The sequence below is a fragment of the Haematobia irritans genome, chromosome 4 (assembly GCF_050003625.1).
Source record: "Haematobia irritans isolate KBUSLIRL chromosome 4, ASM5000362v1, whole genome shotgun sequence".
Taxonomy (NCBI): Eukaryota; Metazoa; Arthropoda; class Insecta; order Diptera; family Muscidae; genus Haematobia; species Haematobia irritans.
In genome coordinates this window covers 163,296,478-163,309,067 of record NC_134400.1, presented here as the reverse complement: position 1 = coordinate 163,309,067, position 12,590 = coordinate 163,296,478, and the positions used below count along the sequence as shown (strand labels likewise).

Genomic DNA, 12,590 nt, shown 5'->3' with positions numbered 1-12,590 from the left:
GAATTTAGTTTTCTGCGAAGAGAAGCCTATCCAAATTGATCAGTAAATGAACAAACAAAATTATAAAGTTTACTTGCGAAGGCTAAAATAAATGTTATGGTGGGAAATGTAAATACTGGGATTAGAATTTTATCCATTCTGTAAACATTTCTTTGAGGAGGTTTCAATTGCTATATTTCCCTAAAGATGTATTTTCTCTTTAATTCAGACTCACTCATTATTATCGTCTCCTTTTTATAGTATAGCATCTGCGCAGTTCTTCCACAAGGATTATTTGAGAATTCAATGTTATGGTGAAAAACTAAGTTCACCCATATGATTATACTGATACTGCAATGTTATGATAAAAATTTGAGAAAGAGATAGAGAGAACAATGTGTGGTAAAGAGCCCATAATCTCCCAGCACTCTTTGCTATAAAATTTTGATTTCCTATAATCAATAGCAATATGGACTTTTGCTGCAAACGACATGGCTATGTTAGATGTGCTTTGCTAAGGTCAGTGTTAAAGGGAATGACATCGTTAACGTTACGTACAAACGGTAACGGCAAAATAAATAAATGGAAAAATAATTCGATATTGTGGTGATGGGAAACAAAAAAAAAAAAAACTACGCTAGTGAATAAATGATCCATACAAGCGGTTATAGTAGTGCTCAATTTCGGTATATTGCCTAATATGACAGTGATTAAAACAAAACGCATATTAAGGAAATAAGTATACAAGTGAAAGGATATTATATGAGTTCATAGGAAGAAATTTTGAAATTATAAAAAAAATAAATCAAACAACAAAGTAAAAATTAATAAAACAAGCGAAAAAAAAAACATGGTGGCAAACACAAATCTTGGGTGTAAGTGGCTCCACTGAAGCAAAGTGAAATTTTGAAGGAAAAAAAAAACAAAAAATAAAAATAAAATGCAAATGGACTGTAATCCAATAATCCACTACTAGTGCGAAACGATACCAAGCAGAAAAATATAATATGCAATTTAACAAAAGTCTAAGAATACCAAGTGTATGTTTATAAAGAACTTGGCATCCAAAGAAGAAATAAAATTCTAGAGCTTGGTATGATGCCAAAGATTATTGGCGGCAGAAATAGAGCAAAAAAATTTTACCAAATAGAGGTTAGAAAAATCCCCCCCAAAAAAAAGCAATTTAAAAAGTAGACCTCAAGGAGGAATAACAAGATTGCAAAGCAAAAAATAAAATATATCTTTGGCCCATAGTGGAAGTTTAAATTTGATTTAGGAGATATGTATAGTGAAGTAGAATAACCATTTAAATGTGGTCTTTGCAATGGAAAGAAAAAAATATAATTCAAGAAAACAACGTCCTACTCTTCGCAAACCAATGGCAAGCAATCAAAACCTGTAGTAGTAGGTATAGAGCAGGCTGTATACGAAAATAAAATAATAAACTTAAGCCGATAGCCTTAGCTGCCGGGAAAGGTTTTCTACAAACCTAAAAAATCTACATTCCACCACCAAGTATCAACCATGCTTAAGCCATCCTTATTGTCTAATCGGGTCAAAAGTTTGTAACAACAACAACTACATTAGAATCGTGAGAGATCCCTGGTCTCCCCTCACTCCCTCCCTATTCCAATCAAAACATAAACTACTGACACACATATATGAGATTGCTATCGCACGAATCATATCTCCAAGTGTAAATGTGGGAGGGTGTCTGTGGCCCTTTTCGAGTGTGTGTTTTCTGTATGTATGTGTGTGTGTGGCTGTGTGTAGTTTACAAGAAACAAACAAGGATAAAATCTCTATCTGCACACATTGTCGGAATGTTGAACGTGCAATGCACATAATTGAGAGTACAAACACAATTGCATATCCCTACTCTATATGGTGTTGTGTTTCATCGTTTAAAGCATACATATGTGTATGTGTGTTCATATAAGTGTTTGCATTGTGTGTTCGAGTAAAAAAGTTTTTTTTTAGTTTTGAGAAAAGTTAATTTTTATGCCAAACTCATACACCAGATGTAAAGGAAGAAAAGTGTTTGAAATTCAAGAGCAAGAATCATCCAAAGTTTTGTGAATTCATTCAAAGTCTTCTTCACACATTCTGATGATTAATGTGAAGCTGCAGGAGACGAGAAACCATTTGGAATCAATTTTGTTATGTGGATGACCGACATCATACTGAGGTAATTAAAATGATTAAGATTTGGTGTTTTGAGCTAATAATATTGTTTACAAGTTTTTTTTTTTTTGGTTCAAAAACCTACATATCGGTGATTAATTAAACTTGGTTATTGTGATCTGAATTAAAAGAATAGTTCGTAAGTAAATTAACCAACTATAAATAAAGCTTTGTATTTGCAGAAAACAACAAAACAGTCTCGAATGTGCATCAAAGATGATCAATGCATTTTGAAAAAAAGTGAAAAATCACTTGATCTTGATGTGACTCTTAATTCATTTTTCAAATATTTCTAATTTCAAACCTATTTGTCATATCTTTTTATTTTTATACCCTCCACCATACACGGATGAAAAAGACTGTTTTTCATATGTTTGGCTATAAACATTATATGTTTGGAACACAAATTTTTAAACACAATATTTTTGAGTGCAAGCATATAATGTTCATAAACTAGCATAACATGTTTGGGACATATATGTTAATATGTTAGAACATATTATGTTTGGGACATAAAATGTTTGTAAATATAATATGCTTGGATGCAAACATATATTAATTTAGAAATAGCCTATAAACATATATGTGTTTAGTAGCTTGGAGCGCTATGTAACAGGGAGCGATATTGAATTAAGTTGGTGGTTGTTGCTTGTTATTACAAAATTAACATTTTATTTTTCCTTGGGCAATTGATCAGCTACTTCTTTGATCCTTACAAACTGTGTGGTCCGCTGTTCGAATCCCCGTCCGGCAAAAGGTAAAATTAAAATAAAAAAATCATACAATTGAATAATTTCTTCTACAATGTTTGTATTACAGAAAAAGGTGCTAAGAACTAAAAAATCTCGTGGAAGTGAGAAAGATGTGGGGGAATATACAATTCGGCAGAAAACAAATTTTGAGCATTCAGGTCGAAAACCTATGTTGTTAGCACCTATATTACCTGTTTATTTTCATAATTCATTATGATTGTAAATATATAAATAAATAAGCACAATATTGTTTGGGAGATTTTTTTTAAGCATATAATATTTTTGGGTGCAAAATGCTTCCAAACATATTATATGTTCACATAATAACATATTGTTTTTTGGAAGACAACATTATTGAATTTGGATGCAAAAATACAAAATGTTTGGAACTTAGACTACCCAAACATATATTGTTTAGACCAATATGCTTTCAAACATATTATATATTGGAAGAGATCAAACATATAAATGTTTGGGCAATACCCAAAAATGTATATGCTTGAAGCAAAATATGTTTGGGAGTATATGTTACAGAAGCGATTTTTTGTGAGCGTGTATAAACCGATCCCCCTATTTGGCTTGCGGAGCCTCTAAGAGAAGCAAATTTCATCCGATCTGGCTGAAAATTAGTATGCGATGTTAGTATATGGCCTCTAACAACCAAACAAAATTGGTCCACATCGGTCCATAGTTATATATAGCCCCCATATAAAGCGATCCTCCGAATTGGCTTGCGGAGCCTCTAAGAGAAGCAAATTTCATCGGATTCGGTTGAAATTTGATACGTGGTGTTAGTATATGGTCTCTAACAACCATGCAAAAATTGGTCCATATCGGTCCATAGTTATATGTAGCCCCCATTTAAACCCATCCCCAGATGTGACCTCCGGAGCTCTTGGAGGAGCAGAATTCATCCGATCCGGTTGAAATTTGGTATGTGGTGAAATTTGGTACATTGGCCGCTAGTATATGGCCGCTAACAACCATGGCAAAATTGGTCCATATCGGTCTATAGTTATATATAGCCGATCCCCAAAAATAATCTACGAAAACTTTATTTCTATAGAAACTTTTGTCAAGATTTTATTACTATAGAAAATTTTGTCAAAATTTTATTATTATAAAAAATTTTGTCAAAATTTTATTATTATAAAAAATTTTGTCAAAATTTTATTTCTATAGAAAATTTTGTCAAAATTTTATTTCTATAGAAAATTTTGTCAAAATTTTATTTCTATAGAAATTTTTTTCAAAATTTTATTTCTATAGAAAATTTTATCAAAGTTTTATTTCTATAGAAAGTTTTGTCAAAATTTTATTTCTATAGAAAATTTTGTCAAAATTTTATTTCTATAGAAAATTTTGTCAAAATTTTATTTCTATAGAAAATTTTGTCGAAATTTTATTTCTATACACAATTTTATCAAGATTTTATTTCTATAGAAAATTTTGTCAAAATTTTATTTCTATAGAACATTTTGTCAAAATTTTATTTCTATAGAAAATATTGTCAAGATTTTATTTCTATAGAAAAATTTTGTCAAAATTTTATTTCTATAGAACATTTTGTCAAAATTTTATTTCTATAGAAAATATTGTCAAGATTTTATTTCTATAGAAAAATTTGTCAAAATTTTATTGCTATAGAAAATATTGTCAAGATTTTATTTCTATAGAAAAATTTGTCAAAATTTTATTGCTATAGAAAGTTTTGTCGAAATTTTATTGCTATAGAAAGGTTTGTCAAAATTTTATTTCTATAGAAAGTTTTGTCAAGATTTTATTACTATAGAAAATTTTGTCAAAATGTTATTATTATACAAAATTTTGTCAAAATTTTATTTCTATAGAAAATTTTGTCAAAATTTTATTTCTATAGAAAATTTTGTCAAAATTTTATTTCTATAGAACATTTTGTCAAAATTTTATTTCTATAGAGAATATTGTCAAGATTTTATTTCTATAGAAAAATTTTTCAAAATTTTATTGCTATAGAAAATATTGTCAAGATTTTATTTCTATAGAAAAATTTGTCAAAGTTTTATTGCTATAGAAAAATTTGTCTAAATTTTATTGCTATAGAAAGTTTTGTAAAAAGTTTTATTTCTATAGAAATTTTTGTCAAAATTTTATTTCTATAGAATATTTTGTCAAAATTTTATTTCTATAGAAAATTTTGTCAAAATTTTATTGCTATAGAAAGTTTTGTAAAAATTTTATTTCTATAGAAAATCTTGTCAAAATTTTATTTCTATAGAAAATTTTGTCAAAATTTTATTTCTGTACAAAGTTTTGTCAAACTTTTATTTCTATAGAAAATTTTGTCAACATTTTATTGCTATAGAAAATTTTGTCAAAATTTTATTTCTATAGAAAATTTTGTCAAACTTTTATTTCTATAGAAAATGTTGTCAACATTTTATTTCTATAGAAAATGTTGTCAAAATTTTACTTCTATAGAAAATTTTGTCAAACTGAATTATATACGTATTTAATTGGCCTTTTTTATTTTTGTTTAATATAACATATACGTATGGACTAACTTACAATTGAGAAGATGGTGTTAAGAAGTTTTAAGATACCTTGTCATCGGCAAGTGTTACCGCAACCCAAGTAATTCGATTGTGGATGACAGTATTTAGTACAAGTTTCTATGCAATCCATGGTGAAGGGTACATAAGATTCGGCCTGGCCGAACTTACGGCCGTATATACTTGTTAATTTTAAATTTAAAATATATTCTTTTACATATTAGTACACAAAAAAATGTTTTGATTTCAACCACGAAAATCGCGGATTCAATCATTTTTTTAATTGAAATGTCTTCAATCACGAAGATGATAGTATCAATCACCCATTTTGATTGAAAACCATCACGATTTTCAATTAAAAATTTGATTGAATTTTGTCACGGAATCAATTAATTGTGTGATTGAATCAATTAAAAAAGTGATTTGTTTTTGACATAAAATCCAATCATAGTTTTAATTGAATCAATTTAAATTTCAATTAAGTTTGCGACAAAAATCAATTAACTATTTAATTGATTCAATTAAATTATTAATTGATATTGGCAATAAATTTCAATCAAAAAAAATTTAAATAATTCGAATTTAATTTTGTTCAATTAAAAGTTAATTTTGTTAAACATTATCTGCATAGAATGTCAAGTTCAATTCTTAGTTCTAGGTTGCAGATTTATAATCTTCTTTTGCAGTTGTAGTGTTTTAGCATAAAAAGGTGTATTAAGGAGCTCGGTAATTTAATTTTAGTAAAAAATCCTTTCCAAAATTTACACACATTGAAATCGTTTATTAAAATTGGAACCAATCAAAGACAAAAATAATGGGAAAGCAATGTAATATTTGGTAATTTATTGATGATACTTTGTAAATTCTGGAAATAGAAAAAATAGAAATGGAAAATACATATTTTTAGTATTTTCGGATATTTTTCATATTTTTAAATCCAAAAGAAATAACTTTTTTGCCATTACATAATTCAGCTCATTAGCTTATATATCAGATATACTGCTCTCTACTTGGGTTCAAACTGAAAAACGGCAGGTTAAACAAAAACGTAATTTAATGTCATTGCTACTTTGCAACTTCAAGGTGAATCTTCCAACAAACCCATACTGCTCTTGGTTTTAAGAAAACTAGGAGTGAAAAAAAATAAAGTTTTAAAAGATCAATACGGTACCCACCTTTTGATTGCAAAACATATTATTATATTCTTATATATTTGATAAAATGATGGAGTTGATGGGATTGATTTGTCAATTTCACGAAATAAAATGGTCACTAAAAGAAATGAATAAAAACAAGTATATACAGCACTAAGTTCGGCCGGGGCGAATCTTAAATACCCACCACCATGAACCATATATTAGGGTTTCCTTTGAAATTTCAGGAGGGCTTGAGGACTTGAGGACACTTCCCGAAGATAAATTTAAAGATCTCACCTATAAGGACTATATCAGATTCTGGATTTATAAGAACCATTTTTGTTTGAGTTTTAGAGGAATCATTAACATCTCTTGTAAGTGTGCAAGAAAATTATAAAATAACGTCTTGATTTGAAATCCTAAATCTGTAGAAGTAAAATCTGGAAATTTTACATTGAGTTTCAAGCAATTTTCATGATCAGTGTGCCTTCTACACCCTCAAGAAGTGAAATCGGTCTATATTATATGGAGGCATTACCAAATGGACCGATAAAAACTTAATCCGATACACGTTTTTGTGAGCCTAAAATACCAGAGAATACTTATAATTTCAGGCAAATCAGATAAAAACTACGTTTTCTAGAAACCCAAGGAGTTAAATCGGGAGATCGTTCTTATGGGGGCTATACTAAAATATGGACCGATACTCACCGTTTTCGGCACACCTCTTTATGACCCGAAAATACATTTAGATTTCCAATTTCAGGCAAATAGGATAAAATCTACGGTTTCTATAAGCCCAAGACCCCAAATCGGGAGGTCGTTTTATATGGGGAGAAGCTCAAGAAGTAAAATCGGGAAATCGGTCTATATGGGGGCTATACCAAAATATGGTCCTAAAATACCTCTAGATTTCCAATTTCAGACAAATTGGATAAAAACTACGGTTTCTATAAGCCCAAGACCCCAAATCGGGAGGTCGTTTTATATGGGGACCATACCAAAACATGGACCCGATACTCACAATTTTTGGCACACGTATTTGTGGTCCTACAATACCTCTAGATTTCAAATTTCAGGTAAATTGAATAAAAACTGCGGTTTCTATAAGCCCAAGAAGTAAAATCGGGAGATCGGTCTATATGGGGGCTATACCAAAATATTGACCGATACTCACAATTTTTGGCACATGTATTTTTGGTCCTCAAATACCTCTAGATTTCCAATTTCAGGTAAATTGAATAAAAACTGCGGTTTCTATAAGCCCAAGAAGTAAAATCGGGAGATCGGTCTATATGGGGGCTATACCACAACATGGACCGATACTCACCATTTTTGGCACACCTCTTTATGGTCATAAAATACCTCTAGATTCCAAATTTCAGGAAAATTGGATAAAAACTTCGATTTCTATAAGCCCAAGACCCCAAATCGGGAGTTCGGTTTATATGGGGACTATATCAAAACCTGGACCGATATAGCTCATCTTCGAACTTGACCTGCCTGCAGTCAAAAGACGAGTTTGTGCAAAATTTCAGTACGATTGCTTCATTATTGAAGACTGTAGCGTGATTACAACAGACAGACAGACGGACATCGTTATATCGTCTTAGAATTTCTCCCTGATAAAGAATATATATACTTTATATAGTCGGAAATCGATATTTCGATGTGTTACAAACGGAATAACAAACTCATTATACCCCCGTCACCATTCTATGGTGGTGGGTATAAATATATTAGTTTAGTCCGTTTAATGTAAACAGGCTTCAATGGAAAACGGTATTCACATTTCACAATTGCTTACCTTCAATAAACGTAGATTGTTTTCCATTTTTACAATACCACAAAACAAAAACACAGCCTCAAGCCTTTACCACGTGGTCATTTGTTGTTGCACACTTTATTTATTTAAACCCTTTGTTATGACTTGTTGCGTTCAATGCATTTATGCACACATTCCGCACGCAGCAGACAGAAAGTCGCCAATCATGTTTTTCAATTTACGCGAAAAAAAACAAAAACCCAACCGTTCGTTACGAGTTACTTCCACAGACTGATCTCTCCGTCATACGTTGTTGAATACATACCCATTCTCTTGTTCTCTTTTCGCTATTTCCATCGCACAAAATTATTCAATTTCAATCACAAAGATGATTGGATCAATCACATGTGTAATTGGAAACGGAAAATTTTTCAATCACGTTTGTAATTGAAAACAAGTAAGGAAAGTCTAAAGTCGGGCGGGGCCGACTATATTATACCCTTCACCACTTTGTAAGTCCACATTTTCGATACCATATCAAATCCGTCCAATGTGTTGGATGCTATATGAATCCATACACATATATTCTGTATATCTGAGCAGATCTGTACAGAGTTCTGCAATACTTATAGATTTTACATTTAAGTCGGCTAATTCGCTGAGGTGGAACACAATGTTAGTAAAAGAAAAAATATAGGAAACATTTAAATATGAACCAATTTTGAGGCAACTTCGCAAAAGTGTATTTACGATTTATCGGTCCATAGATGTGTAATAGAGTAATAGGAAAATTTGAGTCATTTTGATAAGTTTTCGACTTAGCAGTGGCGATTTGATAAGGAAAATGTAGGTATTTCGGTCAGTTTTGCCTAAATAGGAAAAACATATATATGGAATCTATATCGAAATCTGAACCGATTGCAATCAAATTTCACATGCATAGTTACTATGTTGAATCTACTCCCTGTAAAAAATTTCACGTAAATCGGATAACAACTTTGACCTCTGTTATCATATGACGGAAAATCGGGCGAAAGATATATATGAGAGCTATATCAAAATCTGAACCGATTTCAACCAAAATAAACACGCATATGCAGAACCTTAATTCTACTGCCTGTGCAAAGTTTCAAGTTCAATTCTACTCCCTATGCAAAATTTCACGTAAATCAGAGTAGCACTTTTGCCTCTGTGGGCATATTAGTCCAAATCGGGCGAATGATATATATGGGAGCTATATCTAAATCTGAACCGACTTCAACTAAATTTTGCACAATTAACGATACTATTAAACGTACTCCTTGTGCAAAATTTCAAGCAAGTCAGGGCAAAACACTGGCTTTTGAGGCCATATAAATCCAAATCGGACGAAAGATATATATGGGAGCTATATCTAAATCTGAACCGATTTCAACCAAATTTGGCACGCATAGCAACAATGCTAATTCTACTCCCTGTGAAAAATTTCAACTAAATCGGAGCAAAAAATTGGCCTCTGTGGTCATATGAGTGTAAATCGGGCGAAAGCTATATATGGGAGCTATATCTAAATCTGAACCGATTTCAACCAAATGTGGCACACTTACCGATACTGTTAAACGTACTCCAATTTACTTAAAATTTACAGAGGATGTGGGGTAGGTTATATTATTATAATGGATATCTATCTGATTTACAAAAAAAAAAAAAATAGAGCAAAATCTAACATTCTCCAATTTACTTGAAATTGGGGAAGATGATTAAATTTATACAGGGTACATGATTTTTCGATGTCTGGTTGAGGAAGGGAAATAGTGAAGTTGGGTAGCTTGCCGGTTCATAATTAAATATTTTTATATGGGGATATAGAGCTCTCAATAAATTTCAAGTAAAGGGTGATTCTTTTGAGGTTAGGATTTTCATGCATTGGTATTTGACAGATCACGTGGGATTTCAGACTTGGTGTCAAAGAGAAAGATGCTCAGTATGCTTTGACATTTCATCATGAATAGCCGAACGATCTGCCACAACGTCGAATTTTCAGTGAATGGGCCCTAGAAAAGTTGGCAGAAAATCCGCTTTTTTATCGACAAATTTTGTTCAGCGATGAGGCTCATTTCTGGTTGAATGGCTACGTAAATAAGCAAAATTGCCGCATTTGGAGTGAAGAGCAACCAGAAGCCGTTCAAGAACTGCCCATGCATCCCGAAAAATGCACTGTTTGGTGTGGTTTGTACGCTGGTGGAATCATTGGACCGTATTTTTTCAAAGATGCTGTTGGACGCAACGTTACGGTGAATGGCGATCGCTATCGTTCGATGCTAACAAACTTTTTGTTGCCAAAAATGGAAGAACTGAACTTGGTTGACATGTGGTTTCAACAAGATGGCGCTACATGCCACACAGCTCGCGATTCTATGGCCATTTTGAGGGAAAACTTCGGAGAACAATTCATCTCAAGAAATGGACCGGTAAGTTGGCCACCAAGATCATGCGATTTGACGCCTTTAGACTATTTTTTGTGGGGCTACGTCAAGTCTAAAGTCTACAGAAATAAGCCAGCAACTATTCCAGCTTTGGAAGACAACATTTCCGAAGAAATTCGGGCTATTCCGGCCGAAATGCTCGAAAAAGTTGCCCAAAATTGGACTTTCCGAATGGACCACCTAAGACGCAGCCGCGGTCAACATTTAAATGAAATTATCTTCAAAAAGTAAATGTCATGGACCAATCTAACGTTTCAAATAAAGAACCGATGAGATTTTGCAAATTTTATGCGTTTTTTTTTTAAAGTTATCAAGCTCTTAACAAATCACCCTTTAGTTAAGATGGTATAAAAAATTTTGGTATATATAGTGGTGAAGCGTATAATATAGTCGGCTTTTTTTTCTGTGCGTGTAGATACGGCTAAAAGATCAGCCGGGCCGATTCTTAAATAGCTAGTGGGACGCATAAAATAAGTTTCTTTGAAAACATCTTTTCGTAGTGGATATCGTACATATATAAAATCTCACGGATAATAAATGGTGCAAATTCGGTTAATATAAGGTCTGGAATAAATTGCTGCTTCTTAACACCTTTGTTATACACAATGAAGGTCATAAATATAACATATATGTATAAAATAGTAATTATGTTTGTTTAATTCTTTGTTAATATGTTCTTTTTTAATATATGACGTAAAAATAGGGTACCTCATTTGTTGATATCTTGTGGGGGTGCACCCAGAGAAGGAATATGATCACCTCAAACATGTTTTAAGAGCAAAATGTTATTTTTGGGTGGTGACCATGTAACATGGTTTTTGCAACCATGTTATTTTCTCGGAAATCATGTATCTGATTTCGGCAAGCAGATTATATTTGACGAGAAAATAACATTTTAGTGACAAACATTTTACATGGTCACCATACAAAAATAACATTTTGCTCTTGAAACATGGTTGAGGTGATCATATTCCTTCTCTGCGTGTGGGGGACCTCAACCTTGCCTGATTTGTTGAAATTTTCAGGAAAGCTGTGGGTGACGTCTAGACAAAGATTCGTTACTTTATTTTATGATATTTTGTCGGGGACTTCCTTTTTGCCTGGTTTTTTTTTCAACTTTATTCTTGAATGCTGCAGCGATATTATAACAGACAGACAACCAGACAGGCGGACATCGTTATATCGTCTTTGCATAAAAGTATTTCAGATGAAAATGATTTGCCCGTATTGCTAAATAATTTTAGAATTCTAACAGTCTTACTATTTTTCCCCATAGTAGTGTATAAGAGTAGATATTAGTGTGGATCGAAATTATTTTTTAATCTTATATCAACGCTTAAGCAGACAATCTCCATAAACACCATTTCCACTACCAAATATATTGTTAATGTAACTTTGCATCAATCTAAAAGCGTTTAAATGTAAATTTTTTGAATTTATCTATCGTTTTCAGTATGTAATCCTAATCAATATTTAGCAGTGTCTTCAGAGTCTATAGCGCTTAGGAATATCCCACATTTGCATAACAACATAGCCTTGATTGTTAAAAAAATCGCACATTGGTAGATGTGACAATAACCAGCACACATACTCGTTCTACATCCATTAGCATAATATTCTACTGAATATAGCAATTCAAAGCTGAAAGTCAGACAAACAGAGACATTTGCATAAAGCCATACAACTAATCGGCAAAATAGACTAAGTTGCAAAATACAAAAAGGAACAAAAAAGAATTTCACAGTGTGACATGCAATAATAAAGATGACGTCTGCGGC

At 31.9% G+C, this 12,590-nt stretch overlaps 1 protein-coding gene across 1 annotated transcript in view; it reads left to right on the top strand.

The window, feature by feature from the left end:
• The first annotated feature begins 527 nt into the window (after nt 1-527).
• LOC142236216 (hemicentin-2-like) overlaps nt 528-12,590 on the top strand; it is a 115,957-nt gene continuing 103,894 nt past the window's right edge. Inside the window, exon 1 of the mRNA XM_075307479.1 lies at nt 528-2,167. The gene's annotated coding sequence lies outside the window, so the exon portion shown is untranslated. The remainder of the gene's footprint in view (nt 2,168-12,590) is intronic.